The sequence below is a fragment of the Aegilops tauschii genome, chromosome 7 (genome assembly GCF_002575655.3).
Source record: "Aegilops tauschii subsp. strangulata cultivar AL8/78 chromosome 7, Aet v6.0, whole genome shotgun sequence".
Lineage (NCBI taxonomy): Eukaryota > Viridiplantae > Streptophyta > Magnoliopsida > Poales > Poaceae > Aegilops > Aegilops tauschii.
Window position 1 is genome coordinate 179,021,900 of NC_053041.3, and position 17,089 is coordinate 179,038,988.

The following is a 17,089-nucleotide window of genomic DNA, read 5'->3' on the forward strand; positions in this document are numbered from 1 at the left end:
AGACATGCTCTTCGTTTCTCTTTATTATTACTAACTTTGTATATAGTATAAAAATATAAAAATTCACAATGCGGAATAAATATCATTGTGGGCACCATGCAATGCAAATTAGCGTTCGTACTCCTCCATATAACTTTGTAATGTTGTATATATGTAGAAACTCTAAAATAATTTTTTGGCCACACTTTATTCAAAAGGAATGTTGTATGCGAAATAAACGTGAAGAGAGGGCTTTTTAGATAAATGGGGTACGTGATGTAACATGTGTGAATGTGTAGTTGATGCATTTGGCGGGGCCTAGAGAGGTATGTGTGTGTATTACGTATTCGAGAGAGGCATGGATAGAGGGGCCGACGGGGGGGGGGGGGTGTGGGAGAGATAACACGAGAAATGAGAGTGGTCTAGAGAGAGAGAGACGAATATGACGTCACGACAAGAGATTCCATTCCCTTGAGTGTGTATATGCAAGGGGGGAGGGAATAGAGGCACCAGGAGAAATTTTCTATGTGTGTGGTGTTTGTGTTGGTATGTGTGGGTGTGAGAAGATAATGATACGTGGGGGCAGAGGGTGTGTCACCGCGTGAGGTCCGGTGGGTCGAGGTGAGGCCCTTCATTCGGTTCCGTCCTGCGCCACATTGGTCGGCCCGTGACGCATTTAGGAAGACCCATGGATGACTAGTCGTACAAGACAAAGATAGTAGAATTGTGAAGGACTCTGTGTCCACTAGGATTTGTAACCCTAGGTTCTCGGACTAAGGTAACCCCTTTATCTCTGATATTACTATTCATCCAACCTAACTTTAAGGGGCATCCTACAGAATGCTCTGCTAGAATCATACTCGTCGATTAGGAAGAGAGGTGTGAGACAATGCGTGAGAGACAGGCATATAGATAATGTGCGTACATGAGACACGTAGGTAGGTCCATGTATATAGAAAGGGTCGATGAGGATTGTGCGTGTGTATGTTTGCGAGAGGAAGAGTGCTTGTGATAAAGGTTAGTGAAAACAGTTGTAAATGGTTACGAGAGGGAGGGAGGGTTATATCTAGAGCATGTGTGCGAGAAAGACACCTCGGGAGAGAGTATGTGAGCATGTGTGAGAGACCACCGATGGAGAGTGAAACTACACGTAAAAGACTGCTCTACACATTGATTAAAGATATAAATTGTATCCAAATATTAGGATGGGATCATGATATTTGCAATTCGCATAAGGAGCGGTCATTGATCCACCAGACATCTAGATTCTATCGAATTTGAGCATGTCTATGTTATTATTCGACACAATTGATCCACATAGTTAGTATTTTGAACTCCAGACAATGCATCGCTTTAGCAATCGAATATAAACGTGAGTATAGTTCATGTTGTGTGTGTAAAGCACATTATACATACGAAAGTTACACAATGGACATTATAAATAGCTACCTATGAACTAGCATACATTTGAATTCAACTTAAGGTGGTTTAAAAATCAAATTCAACATGAAGTCCATTCAATTATTTGAATTTGATATCATGGCATTTGTAAAACATACCTGAATTATGGGGGCACCAATCTTTGCTCTGATTTTGTACATAATAGCATATGTAGTCGTGTACAAAATAGATTCAAATTTAGGTCCTCCATTCCAAAATAATCGTAGTTATAGGATTTTCAAGTGTCAAAATTTCAAAAAGAAGCGGATAATTTAATGAGGTTTTCAAACATACAAGTAAAATATAACGTTGTCTATTTAGGTCAATCCTCATAGTTCAAGAGTACTCTAAACGTGAATGCTTGTGTTTCAAAATTTCGAACGAAGCGCCAAAAGAGCCTCTACTCGCCCGAAACCGCGTGAGACCAATGTTTGGTAGTACAAGGAAATTACTTTTCTAATAACTCCTACCCGTGAAACCTACCGGCCCGACGTCCAAAGGTCTAAACCGGGGTAGGTTTGTAGCTTCATCTAGACGCCACACAACCGCATCCGACAAACATTCATACACAATGGCCGCCTAAGCACACATGCGCGTGGCCGAAATCGCTCCCGCCCACTATTTGGGACACCTAGGATTACCATAAAAAAATCCAAAAACAAGCACGTCCCAGACCAAAACATGGTTCCCCCCACCCGTCCGATTCCCCATTCGTACTCCGTGGGCGCAAAACTACCTCTCCACCAGCCGCGAAACCCCGGCGTCCTCTGTCCGCCACCCCATCCCACCCATCAACCGCCGCCCTCCTCCATCACGCCGGAGCCGATACCCCGACGTCGTCGTCCACCGCAACCTCAACCGCAACGCCCTCCACGGCTAGTAGTTGAAGCCGAGGCCGAGCCGTCCGTACCCGAGCCAGTTCAACCACGCCGTCCTGCCCCTCATGGCTGCCGCTCCAACTTCGCCACCCTCCACCGCACCGGAGCTGTTCCTGCTACGCCGTCCTTCGCCGCCTCAGATCTGCTTCCCCTCCGCCGACATACGGCCACGGCAACACAGTCAACAATTTGGCCATGGGTTCGTCCAAGCGTGCACCCTCCAGAACATCGGTTTCCCCTGTAAAAAGAAGAAGATCGGCGCGACATGTGGAGGTGACCACACCAGCAACCGAAAAAGGTACTCCTCTTCCCTTATTCGTGCAAATCTTACGTCTCTGCTTGCACGTTATTCATCCCACAGAAGACACTAGTTGACCGCTTCTTCTTGATACTAGATGTTCCTAGTAACTCGCGATGCACAAGGTTTCTCCTCATATACTATTTCACCTTAGCTAGAGGTCCGTCGCCCCCCTGAATTTCAATTTCTGGCCAATTGATTCCCAATTAACGGAAGCATTCCCCGGCGTAATAGGCGCTAGTACGCCTATTACGCCGAGGAAGCAGCGCCTTGGTGTTTATCTTAGGGGCGTGTGCGGCCTAGAGCTACTGGCGCCCGATCTGGAGGTTGGCCGGGATTAAAGGGATGGCCTGGGGGCGCTGCCAAGCACGGCGCTGGTGTGAGGTCAATGGGAGGGCAGGGCGGCGGAGGCAGGGGTCTGGGCTGGTGGTCGCTGGCGGTTCGAGAAAGATCATCAACAGTGACTGGCGGGAGGTAGATGAAGGCCATCTGCCCGTTCCTTATAGAGCGGACGGTTCATTAAAAAAATCGACTGACCTATTTATTTTCAGTCGACTGTTATCTTAGATATGACCACATGTGGTGGTGCGCTGGAGGAGTACCTGCATTTCCTGTGCTCATATATTACAAAATCATATGGAGTAGAATCTAATTTTGTTTGCCATGCAATGTTGTAGAGCTATCATATGTCTCCTGTCATTTATTTTTCAGCCACCTGCTATCTGCTACTTTTACAGTGCACTAGTTCTGCACACACTTCACCCTTACTCTCACTATTGTGTTTTTATGCAAGGGTATTTCAGACTCTGCTGCCATGAGAGAAGCCAAAAAGAAAAGAGAGAAGTCGCTCCAGCTTCGTATGCGGGTAGGCAAGACACGTTACAGCGCTATAAAGGGTGCAGTGTCAGCAGATGGAGACGGTAAACGTAGCTCTGGAGTTGATGACCTTGCTCGCAATGAACCACCATCCCAGGTGCTTGCTTTAACTTCGCGGTGTCATATGTGGTTGCATGTTCCATATGGTGTCTAGCTTGTATTCGAAAGGCCGAAGTCGGTAAGATAAGGAAAGATATTTTTTTACATGAACCACCATCCCGTGAGCACCAGAAGACAAATAGCTAGTCAGGGCACTGGCCGAGCCAGTGACACACTACTAGGAAAATGCCTACTAGTGGCGCACCAGTTTTGCCTACTAATGGCGCACTACTGGTGTGCCACTAGTATTAAATACTAATGGCGCACCACTGGTGCGCCATTAGTATCTGGTATACTAATGGTATACTAATGGCGCACCACTGGTGCGCCATTAGTATAGGCCACTGGTGCGCCATTAGTATAGGCCGTGGTGCGCCACTAGTATTTTTGAATTTTGAAGGTGGGAAAATAGTAGTGGCGCACCGTCTAACCCCCACCGTGCGCCATTGCTATTTTTGAATTTTGAATTTGGATCTGGATCGCGATTTTTTTGCCCATTTTTTGCTCATTTTTTTGCTTGTTTTTTTCACGAAATTTTTTCAAATTTTTTCTCGTTTTTGGATCTTGTACGTTCTTTTGCCGTCTTCTTTTGCCGGAGAGGAGGGCCGAGGTCACCGGAGAGGCGCTCGCCTACATCGCCGGAGAGGAGGAGGAGGTCGCCGGAGAGGAGTTCACCGGAGCACCGGAGAGGAGGAAGGAGAAACCGTGAGGGGAGGGGAGGAGAGGAGGGAGGCGGAGCTTACCGGAGAGGAGGGAGGAGGAGATCACCGGAGAGGAGGGAGGAGAAACCGTGAGGGGAGGGGAGGAGAGGAGGGAGGAGGAGGTCGCCGAAGAGGAGGAGGAGGAGGTCGCCGGAGAGGAGGATGGTAGTATGGTGGAGGAGAGAAGGGGAGATGGAGTGGAGGAGAGGAGGAGATGGAGTGGAGGAGAGGTGGAGTGGAGGAGAAGAATGAAGAGGTAAGGAGGAGAGGACCACGCCCAGCCATATATACGGCATAGTAATGGCGCACCGTGGGCAGGTGCGCCATTACTAACTTTTTTTTATTTATTTTTTTTATTTTGAATTTTGAAGGAGGGAAGATAGTAATGGCGCACCATGGGCAGGTGCGCCATTACTAAGTTTGATTTTTTTGAAATGTTTTGCCTCTCCAGATCTTAAAAGCCCCGTATCTTTTTTCTATTAGGTTTTTGAGGATTTTGAAAATGTTTAACGGGGTTCCCCCGGTTAAATTCGGATGTAACTTTTCAAGTAGATGATTTTTCATATAAAAAACTTTTTCATCCGAGTTCGTATGCAAAAGTTATGCCCATTTTACAAATTCTCGAGAGATTTTGCAAAAAAGTTGAAAATTCATGTTTGTAAATTTTGCTAACAACTAGACCACATATCACATGGGAATCTTATTTTCTTTTATTTTTTTACATTTCTATCATTTTCTTTTATTTTTTTAAAACTGAAAAGGCGGTCCACGAGGGGGGTGCATTCGGGGGAATGTTTGGGCCAAACTACTAATGGCGCACCGTGGGAGTGGTGCGCCATTACAAGTTCACCTAGTAATGGCGCACCACACCCACGGTGCGCCATTAGTAGTTTAAAAAATAAAATAAAATAAAAATTTGAAAAAAAAATTGAAACATATTTACTAATGGCGCACCGTTGGAGTGGTGCGCCATTACTAGTTTAACTAGTAATGGCACACTATCCCCTGGTGCGCCATTACTAGTTTTGAAAAAATAAGAATTTTTTTTACTAATGGCGCACCGTGGATGTGGTGCGCCATTAGTATTTGCACACAAATGGCGCACCAACACATGGTGCGCCATTACTATTTAGTAATGGCGCACCACATGCATAGTGCGCCATTAGTGTCCATATTGGCTATAGCTGTTTTTGTAGTAGTGACAAGCCCAGCAAAGATAGGCATCACCTGGAGGCCAACTAAAAAGCTGCGATGGTGGCGAAGCAGCCCGCCTCCCACCAGGCTCTCAGGTCCTAGATGATCATGCTCACCACTCCAGCCGGATGTCTAGCTTGTATTGCTTCCAATTTGGTTAAATTGCATCTGCTTAGCTTACACATTATACCTTTGAATATGACATGCCTTTCTGTTTTTGGTACATACTAGTACATCTGTGTATTAACCATGTTCTTACATCAAACTAATGTTCTTGTGTATCCCTCATCAATCACTTATGACGAGGCAGGCAGGCAAGGGGACTACTCCTCATTTAAAGAATGCAGCGTCAGCCTCCCGACATGATTCTCAAGAAACAGAAATGCTAGATGAAGATAGTGAACGTAGCTCTGTAGTTGATTACAGCATTTCCCCTACACTAGCATCGCAGGTGCTTGCTCTAACTTGGCAGCGTGATATGTGGTTGCATGTTGCATATGGTGTATAGATTGTAATTCTTCCAATCTGGTTAAACTGCATGTGCTAGTCTGCTTAGCTTATACATTATACCTGTTAATGTGACATGCCTTCCTGTATTTAGTACATAGTACATCTGTCTATTAAGCATGTCCTAACATAAAACTATTGTTTTTTTGTATCCCGTATCAATCAACATGACGAGACACCTTTAGTATATGCAGTGCAATATTAGTTGCATCTTTCATATGATTTATAGCATGCGCTGCTTCTAATTTGTTGAAATTCCATTTATGATGGGACGCTTTTAACTTGGCAGAGTCATATTGGTTGCATCTTTCATGTGGTGCCTAGCTTGCATTGCTTCTTATTTGCTGGAATGGTTTCTGCTTAGTTTACACAAACAGTTGTGAACATGCCATGCCGTCCTGTTTTTCGTACATATTCCATCCTGGTATCATGTGTGGCCTTACATCAAAGTAGTGATTGTCAGTATCATGCATGAATGAGTTCTGAAGAGAGAATTTTATTGCTTTTTCTTGTCGGTTTTACTTGACAATTCAAAATCAATAAAGCGGAAGGAAGTTAGCAAGGCAGCGGATAAAGGTGCTCCTTCCGAACGGAGGGCCTCTACAGTTTCTACTCCTCCACACCCCCAAGATGATTTCCAAGATCACCGGTGTTCCCTCTAACTTGGCACTGTTATATGTGGTTGCATGTTATGTGTGATGTCTAGCTTGTATTGCTTCTAATTTTGTTGAATTCCATCTGCTTACTTTACACATTATACTTGAATAAGACACGAGTTCCTGTTTCTAGAACATACAATATCTGTCTATCACATCATGTTCTTACATCAAATTACTACTATTGTGTAACCTGCAACAATCACTTATCATAAGACACGTTTGACTTCAGAGTGTGATATAGGTTACATCTCACATTCTTTTCTAGCTTGTACTACTAATTTGTTGAAATTGCACTTATGACGAGACAGTTTTAACTTGGTAGAGTGATATTCGTTGCATCTTTCATATGGTGTCTAGCTTTCATTGCTTCTAATTTGTTGAAATGCCTTCTCCTTAGTTTACACATCATAAGCTGTGAATATGCAATGGCACTAATGACGAGAGACCTCTAACATGGTAGTGTGATGTTGTTTGCATCTTGCATATGATTTATTTCTTGTACTGCTTCACATTTGTTTAAACGCCATTTATGAGACACTGTTAACTTGGCAGAGCGATATTTGTAGCATCTTTCAGATGGTGTCTACCTTCCATTGCATTGCTTCTAATTTGGTGAAATGTCTTCTTCTTAGTTTACACATCATAGTTCTGGTTATCTCTCCCGTCCTGTTTTTCATACATATTACATCCTCCTATCATGTGGTTGTCTAACATCAAAGTTCAGTTCATCTGCATCACGCATCAATTTGTTCTGAAGAACTAAATTGTTATTCGTTTTTCTTGTCGGCTTGACTTAACATGGCACAGAGAAAGAGGAAGAAACACAGAATGGCAGGGAATGAGAAGCAGATGAATCCTGCTGATTCTGCTGGTACTGATGGTGCAATAGAAGGTCAAAGTCTAGCGGAACATTCTACAAACACGGCATCCCATGCTACACGAGTTGCAAAAAAGCCAAACAGAAACAAATAGCTGCCACCAAACAAGCAGAGACAACCCTAGTTCTTGCAACACCTACCACAGTACTACCAGCTGCACGACTTACTCGTGCGTCAACTGAGCTAGCAGCACGTTCCCAAGCTCCCTTGCCACCTGACACTACTTTCCAAGCACTCTTGACACAAGACGAGTTGGCAATATCAGATGAACCTTGTGAGCTTCAACAGCAAGAAGGTAGTTGCTGGAGTCAAGTTACAGTTGCATGCTTCTTTATATGTAGTCTCACAGTTTGATGTACACTAACACTTCCTATGTTCGTTGTTGGACTAGCACCTAGGCGCAAGAGGAAACAAACATCAGGGATAATGCTCGATAGGTTAACTAAATCTAGAGGAGGAAGAATGGAGATCCGTTTTGAGGCAGGTTTAAAAAGGCCACGTGATGCTACAGAGTCAGCCAAGTTAGTATCAGAGGCAGCGGTTGCCGTTAGGTGTCATGTACGTATCCTCCCAACATGGATTCAGTACAGGAATGACAAAGACGAAACCCAGTTCAACACCTTCCTCGACCATTTATCTGTAAGTATGGTTATGTATGGAAACTAGTAATATCGTCTTGCTCTGTCCCATACTTTCTAGGTTGCTGATAATGAGACTCCCATTATTTTCAACAGATGAGGCTCAAGTTGGATAGCCAAGATGATGCAACCAGACAAGCTTGCACCCATGTTTTCAAGTCTGCTCTGCGACAGTATCGGTATAACTTGAGGAAAACTCACTTTGAAGGCAAGGCTAACAGTGAACTTTCCCAAACATCTCGAGTGGAAAATATATCGGATGAAGACTGGAGGGGCCTTGTTAAACACTAGTCTAATCCGAAGTATCAGGTACATTATATATATGTGATCAGATCACATGTTGAAGTCCTATTTACGCATGTGCCACACAAATCTATCTTCTTGTAGGTGAACTGTTCAAAGAACAAGGCCAACCGTACGAAAGTGAAATTCCAACAGACGACAGGATCTCGTAGCTATATTGCACACTGCGAGGCTCTTGTAATTAGCTGCTGTTTCACTCTTTTCGCTGTACCATATTATCAGATCTATATTGACTTGTTCGAAATGCAGAGGAAAGCCCGCAAGGACCAAAAAGTACCTGAACCAAATGCTGTGGAAATCTTCAAGGACCGTCACACCAGCAAGAAGAAGGGCATGACTACACCAGTCAAAGCCGCTGTTGTAAGTCCTTAATCCTCATGCCTTTTAACTACTACTTACTCTGACTTGTGCCTTGAACTGCATGGTTTGCAGCCAATGTCTATTACTCTGTTCAATTTTATACACAATTGTCTTAGCGTATCATTGCACCTTACAAGGTTTAAAAGAGAGGAGTGATGTTCCTTTGATCTTGACCTGTAATCTAGTTCCGTGCTGGACTTGCCCACACAACGTTACAATTGCCTGTTTGTCTGTTCTAAGTTGTTTTGTGATATGAATGATGTCATACTATGCTTACCGTATTATAAACTTCGTCTCTTTATCCTTAGCCCTCAATACAATGTGAAGAAATAGACAATACATTAGTGATGGTACATGGTCATATGTTTGGAACCTGGTTTTATTATGTACATTGCAATAAAATACAACTAATATTTTACATGGGTTCACCAGAATAAGTTCTGTATATAGACCAAAGCTATTTTGTTTGGTTTTGCTGCCTCCTTAATATCTTCTGTTCTGGTACTACTAATGTAAAACCTCAACTTTTCAGCGAGCTATGGAAAAAATGGTGGAACCGCCACCTTCTGAAGGTGGCGAGGCAACTATAACCGCAATGTCAGCTCTTGCTGCAGTGGGTCAGTACCTGTCCACTAACAGTGCCAAAAGCACGTTCTGCGTAATACTGGGTTGGTTGTTAAGGCAATATCGTCCCAACTGCCTCATGATCAAGATATGCAAGCTCAAAGCAATGTTGTATCTGCGCTCCCGACACAAGTCCATTCCCTAACAGAGACCCTTTGTGAAACAAGGAGAAACATTGCTCAATGTCGTCAAGATATGCATGGTTTTGAAACCAGACTATCAGACATTTGCTGTGTTGTTTAGGAGCCTAGGGGAAATGAAGGCGAGGGTTATGGTGCTCCATCGGACAATACAACATGAAAACGTAACAGTAAGGTCAAATGAACTGAGCTACTGAAATTCTGGTGGTGCATTTATCTGCTAGACTGTTAAGTTTTATGCCAACCTTCCTTTTGTTATATAGTTGTAATTTGTTTTGGTGCGATACAAAATTTATTCTTAACGTGCAGCCACCGGCTGAAGAAAACAGCAAGCCATTTTTGTATAGTGTAGGGTGTTCCCTATATTTGCACAGGTGGCGATCTTTGATGCCGAGTGGATGTAATCTGTGCAATCGCCTTAATAGCCTAGCGTTAGTTTCGGCCTTATTTATTTCCTAGTCTTCTTTTTGCCTGGTTTGCTAGTGGCCGCAACTACCATGGGCCATATACGGGCCATAGGATCCATGGGTCTCCTACAGGTCGTCGATAAATGGGCCTGTAATCGGTGGGCCTCGGGCCGTCGGATAAATGGGTCTACATGGGCCGTAATCGGGCGTAATTGGTATCGGCCCAGCACGGTAACAGGCCGTAGGACAGCAAAGGCTTAATTCTATCACAGGCATAACAGGTCGTTAATGGGCCAGAATATAGGACGGGCTGGAAACGGCGCAATGGGTTAACAGGCCAGAAATGGGCCGACTCTTGTCATGGGCCGAATTTGGCCCGTTAGGGTAACAGGCCAGTAACGGGCCGACTCTTGCCATGGGCCGAATTAGGCCCATTAGGGGAACAGGCCAGTAACGGGCCGACTCTTGCCATGGGCCGAATTTGGCCCATTAGGGGAACAGGCCAGTAACGGGCCGGAAGTAATCGAGGACCGAAAAGGAGCCCTAGAACGTATGGGCCGTCAATAGGCCGAAAGCTAACACGGGCTGGAAACGGCCCATGTAAATCACGGGCCATTAACGGGTATAAAGAAAATTACTGTTCATTATGGGCTAGAGTCACCGTGGGCCTGTGAAGGGCCGAAAGATACGAAGGCCTCATATGGGCCGAAAGACGTCGTGGGCCATACATGGTCCGGAAGTGAAATGGGCTGGTGTTATATTCGACAGCCCACATGACGTTGTTGGGCCGATTTTCTTTAGGGCCTAACGGGCCGTGAGTTAGCGGGCCGTAAAATGGGCTATTTGCGAAGAGACCGTTAACAGGCTTTTCATGGGCCAGCCCGTTAACTTTTGACCAAGTCAAACGGGCCGGCTTTGTAAGCTAAATGGGCTAGTGGTGGGCCGTGGCACATGTCGACATATCATAGGCGCCTATCTGACCCACTGACGAGCTGACACGTGTTTCGTTCGGCCAATAAGAATTTTACACGTGGAAATTTCCCATTGGTCGGGGCTGTTAACGGGTTATCGGATCCAAAACCCGACCCGATAGCTTAACGACGTTCCGTTATGGTGGATGCCACGTGTCGGTCACCCTTGATGACAGCACTTCTGTGACGCACGATTTATCGTCATGGAAGTGGACACTTCCATGATGATAATTTTGGTAATGTCATGGAACACTTCTACGACAGCACAGGTATGACTATCTTGATTCTGTCATAAAATCGTCATGGGTGTACATGCATGACAAAAAACGCGACCTACTGTGACAAACACGTATCATCACGGAAGTGTATTTTTTTACTAGTGAGAAGAAAAGAAGAAAGAGTAGAGGTAAAAAGGTATCCCTCCCAAATGATGTTTCTCCTATTATTGTTGTGCCTCATGAGAATGAATCAAAAATAATTGTGGAAGATGATGATATTGCTCCTTTGTCTTATGGCACAATATCCGAAGGGACTATTGAGGATGATTTTGTTATGCCTATTACTTGTAAAGATTATGATTAGAAAAATAATGATACTTCTTATAATATTGAAAAAAATTGGCGCCAACTTGGAAAATTATGATAATAGCAATTGTTATACTATTGGTTGCTATTCATACTATTAACGATGAGAGTGATCATGCAAATGATATGCAAAACCACAAGCTTGGTGATGCTAATTTTAATGAACATGACAATGTTTGAGAATTTATTTCTGCAATTAATGTTTGTCCCAAGCTTGGGGATGCTATGCTTAATGAAGATGATATTTTTAGCCACCCTACTTTGAGTGATCAAATTTGTTATGATGATTGCATGCCTCCTACTTATGATGGTTATTGTGATGATACTTATGTTATAAAAAGTAGTGATGATTATATTTATAAAACTTGTCATAAGTATGAATATCCTTTTACTGAAAATTATTCTTTAAATGTGGAAACAATTTATAGTATTCGAGTTTCATACGATACTCCCACCTTTATGAATGAGAAGAAATTTGCTTATGTGGAGAGTAAAAAAAATTCTATGCTTGTGGATCATGAAAGGAATGCTTTATGTGATAGTTATATTGTTTAATTCATTCATGATGCTACTGAAAATTATTATGAGAGGGTAAGATATGCTCATACATATCTCAATAATATGAAATTTCCTCTCTATGTGTTGAAAGTTTTGAAGTTATGCTTGTTTTGCCATCCTATGCTAGTTTATTCTTGCTCCCATAATTTGTTTGCTCACAAAATCCCTATGCATAGTAAGTATCATAGACTTAAATGTGCTTGCCATGTGATTCATGATGCTCTCTTTGTGTTTCAATTCTTTAATTTTATTTGAGCATCATTGAAATCATCATGCCTAGCAAAAAGGTATTAAACAAAAGCGCTTGTTGGGAGACAACCCAACACTTATACCTACTGTCTTTGTGTGTTAACATGATTTAGATACTGTAGTAATCGTGTTTTATAGATTTTGTTTCAATAAAGTGCCAAGTAAAGCCTTTAGAATAGTGTGGATGATAGTTGACTTGATTCTGTGTAAAAACAGAAACTTTTGCGCCCCATCTAGGAATTTCTAAAATTCGCTAGAACGTGATTGTACTCTGAATTGTTTACACATGTTTTATATACAAATTTCCTACATTTTCCTAATTTTTCAGGATTTTTAGAGTTTCAGAAGTATGGTCATTATTCAGATCATTACAAACTATTCTATTTTTGACATATTCTATTTTCAATGCATAGTTTGCTTGTTTTATAGTTTCTATGGGTTATATTGGTCAATATAAATTGTGGTAATGATATAGTATAATAGGCATTGAGTGGAAAGAATTATGAATTTTGTCTTGACAGTACCTGCTACTTCTTGAGCTGGCGTTGGTTTTTCCCTTGAAGAGGAAAGGGTGATGCAACAAAGTAGATATAAGTATTTCCCTCAGCTAGAGAACCAAGGTATCAATCCAGTAGGAGACAACGCACAAATCACCTAATACCTACACAAACAATCAAACACTTGCACCCAACGCGATAAAGGGGTTGTCAATCCCTTCACGGTTAGTTGCAAAAGTGAGATCTAATAGAGATAGATGAAACTAAACAAAAGATAAAGTAAATATTTTTGGGTTTTTTGTTTACAGATCAGAAAGTAAAAGATTGCAAAAATAGTAGATCGGAAACTTATATGATGGAAATTAGTAGATCGGGACATTATATGATGGAAAATAGACCCGGGGGCCATAGGTTTCACTAGAGGCTTCTCTCAAGATAGCAAATAATACGGTGGGTGAACAAATTACTGTCGAGCAATTGGTAGAAAAGCGCAAAGTTATGACGATATCTAAGGTAATGATTATGAAATATAGGCATCACATCCGTGTCAAGTAGACCGAAACGATTTTGCATCTACTACTATTACTCGACACATCGATCAACTCCTGCCTGCATCTAGAGTATTAAGTTCATGAAGAACAGAGTAACGTATTAAGTAAGCTAGATGACATGATGTAGAGGAATAAACTCAAGCAATATGATGTAAACCCCATCTTTTTATCCTCGATGTCAACAATACAATACGTGCCTTGCTGCCCCTACTGTCACTGGGAAAGGACACCGCAAGATTGAACCCAAAGCTAAGCACTTCTCCCATTGCAAGAAAAACAATATAGTTGGCCAAACCAAACCGATAGTTCGAAGAGAATTACAAAGATACAAAATCATGCATAAAAGAATTCAGAGAAGATTCAAATAATGTTCATAGATAAGCTGATCATAAATCCACAATTCATCGGATCTCGACAAACACACTGCAAATGAAGATTACATCAGATAGATCTCTAAGAACATCGAGGAGAACATGGTATTGAGAATCAAAGAGAGAGAAGAAGCCATCTAGCTACTAGCTATGGACCCGTAGGTCTGTGGTAAACTACTCACGCTTCATCGGAAGGGCAGTAGAGTTGATGTAGAAGCCCTCCGTGATCGAATCTCCCTCTGGCAGGATGCCGGAAAAGGCCCCTAGATGGGATCTCGCGGGAACAGAAGGTTGCGGCGGTGGAAAAGTGTTTTCGTGGATGCTTCTGGTGGTTTCGGAATATATGTGAACATATAGGAGGCAGAATTAGGTCAGGGGAGTCACGAGGGGCCCACAAGGGGGGCACGCCCTACCCCTTGAGCGCGCCCTCCCCCCTTGTGACCGCCGCGTGGCTCTTCCAACCTGATCTCCAAGTCTCCTGGGTGTCTTCTAGTCCAAGAAAAATCATCACGAAGGTTTTATTCCGTTTGGACTCCGTTTGGTATTCCTTTTCTGTGAAACTCAAAAACAAGGAAAAAACATAAACGGACACTAGGCTCTAGATTAATAGGTTAGTCCCAAAAATAATATAAAATAGCATATTAATGCATATAAAACATCCAGAACAGATAATATAATTGCATGGAACAATCGAAAGTTATAGATACGTTGGAGACGTATCAGTACCCAAGTGAATGATTTGTTTTATTATACTAACGCATCTCACGAAGTCCCGTTAAGTTTTGTGTGATTGAAGTTTCCAAGTTTTGGATGCGATATCGATATGAGGAGAATAAGGACTGGCAATACCCTAAGCATGGGGATTCGGGATTCCCAAGGCATCCCAAGGTAATATTCAAGGAGGAAACAAACAACTAAGCTTGGGGATCCCCCGGAAGGCATCCCCTGTTTCGTCTTCAACATTATTGGTAACCTTACTTGGAGCTATATTTTTATTCATCACATGATATGTGTTTTGCTTGGAGCGTCATTTTATTTTGTTGAAATTTTCTTGCTGTTATTTAGAATAATGTTTTGTATCTTTTACTTCAATAAAAGTGTCAAGGATAGCCTTTACCATGCTCAATTTGCAAGTATATGAGTTGTTGTTTCAAATCAGAAAGTTTTCCATTCGTGCGTGAATTCTCTAGAAAAGTCAGAATGTGATAAAAACTTAAAATTTAGACACAATAAGCTATGATAAATTTTCTACAGCGTGGTAAATTTTCCAAAGAAAATTGAGTTAAATAAGTATGGATCCTTCTTCATCCTTTACAGAGTGCCGTGTTTAGACAGATTGCTGTTATGACTGCATTGTTTGCATATGTTTGCTTGATTCTATTTGAGGATAGGAGTATTAAATATGCAGAGGCATTTAGTATGCAATGTTAAATTATAATTTTAGTGATTTTTTATAGTTGGGTATGATAAGTCTTTGCATTGATTTATACTAACTTATCTTACGAGTTCTTGTTGAGTTTTGAGTGGATGATGTTTTTAAGAATTAGGAAAACCGTGATATGAGAAGAATGAAGAAGACACAAGAGCTCAAGCTTGGGTATGCCCAAGGCAGCCCAAGTTAATATACCAAGAAGTCTCAAGCATCTAAGCTCGGGGATGCCCCGGTAGGTAACCCACCTTTCTTCATCAACAATTATCGGTTAGTCTCGGTTGAGCCTAAGTTTTTGCTTCTTCGCATGATATGTGCTATTCTTGGAATGTCATTTTATTTTGTTTTGCTTAATGTTTTAATAAAGTACTCAGATCTAAAAAAATTAAATGAGAGAGAGTCCTCACATAGCTATCCATATACTTAACTACTCGCTTGATCTTCACTTATATCTTTCTAGTGTAGTTTGTCATTTACTCTTGTGCTTCACTTATATCCTATGAGTAAATTGTTGAATGAATTGAATATCATGAAGTTGAAATTATATGTTCATAGCATGCCTAGTAGTAGCTTCACATTTGGTTTAGAAAGTGAAATCTATGGAAGCTTGACAATCACAATATTGGTCATAGAAGCAATTCATGAATGATTAGTATAAGGAAGAGAACTTTCACATACAAATATATTATCTAAGACATATTTTATGATTGTGAATACCCACTAATTATTTTCAAACTTGAGCAAATTAGTTGAAGTTGGACAAGGAAGACAACGTAATGAGTTATGGTTGTGTATATTTGCATAGAAGTTATATTGTTATGGATCCTCCAACATGTGGTGTTTGCTTAGGATCTTTGCTAGCCAAAAATTCGTACTAAGTAGAGACACTACTTATGGATCCAAAAAAACTTGAAACTAGTTTCTTGCCATGAGTGTCCACCATATCTACCTATGGATTGAATACGATCCCTCAAGTAAATTGTCATCGGTGCAAAAAGCAATAAAAATTGCTCCTAAAATATAAGTGATCTTTTATTGCAAGGGAAAATAAGCGTTGTACGAACTTGTGATGGCAAACAAATAAAAGCGACGGACTGCATAATAAATGTTGCTATCATAAGGGGCAATATAATATGACGTTCCTTTGCATTAAGAGCTTGTGCATCCAAAAATAAAAAGCGCATGACAACCTCTGCTTCCCTCTGCGAAGGGCCTATCTTTTAGTTTTCAGTATTTACTTTTATGCAAGAGTCAATAGTATGCATTATCATTTCAACCTCAATTATTCTCTAGTTGGCAAGCATCATGTGGCGGGGAAAGATATAGGCACATATAGCCAGTCAAATATATTTGATCATGAATTATTATTGTTGACAATTATCTCTATGATAAATGAGTTGGGAGGCGAAACATTAAGTCCCTATCTTTCTCTCTGTTTGAGGGATGACATTTGTTATAAAAATATGCTTTGATTACTAGCAATCATAGAAGACTATATGATGATTGAGTATGTGGAGCTCTTACTTAGACTTTGTTGAATAAATTTAATTACAATTGTTTGGTGACCAAGAATATAGGTTGTTAATTTTCAAGAGAATGCCTTGTTTGAACGATAACATGTGAATTGATTGCTAATTTATCATGATGAGTTTTATGAGAAAAAGTTGTTGTTATGATGCTAGGAAAAGTGATTGAAATTATCATTGATCAAACTTATGCACTATGCTAGCATTCACACTTCATAAATTATTTCTTTTATCATTTACCTACTCGAGGACGAGCAGGAATCACTAGTACGCGTCGGTGCTATACAAACGGTTTTTAACCCCTTTCCGCGACGACATTTGGAACCGTCACCAAGTGAGTGTGGGCGATAGGGGGGTCCTTCCCACATGACC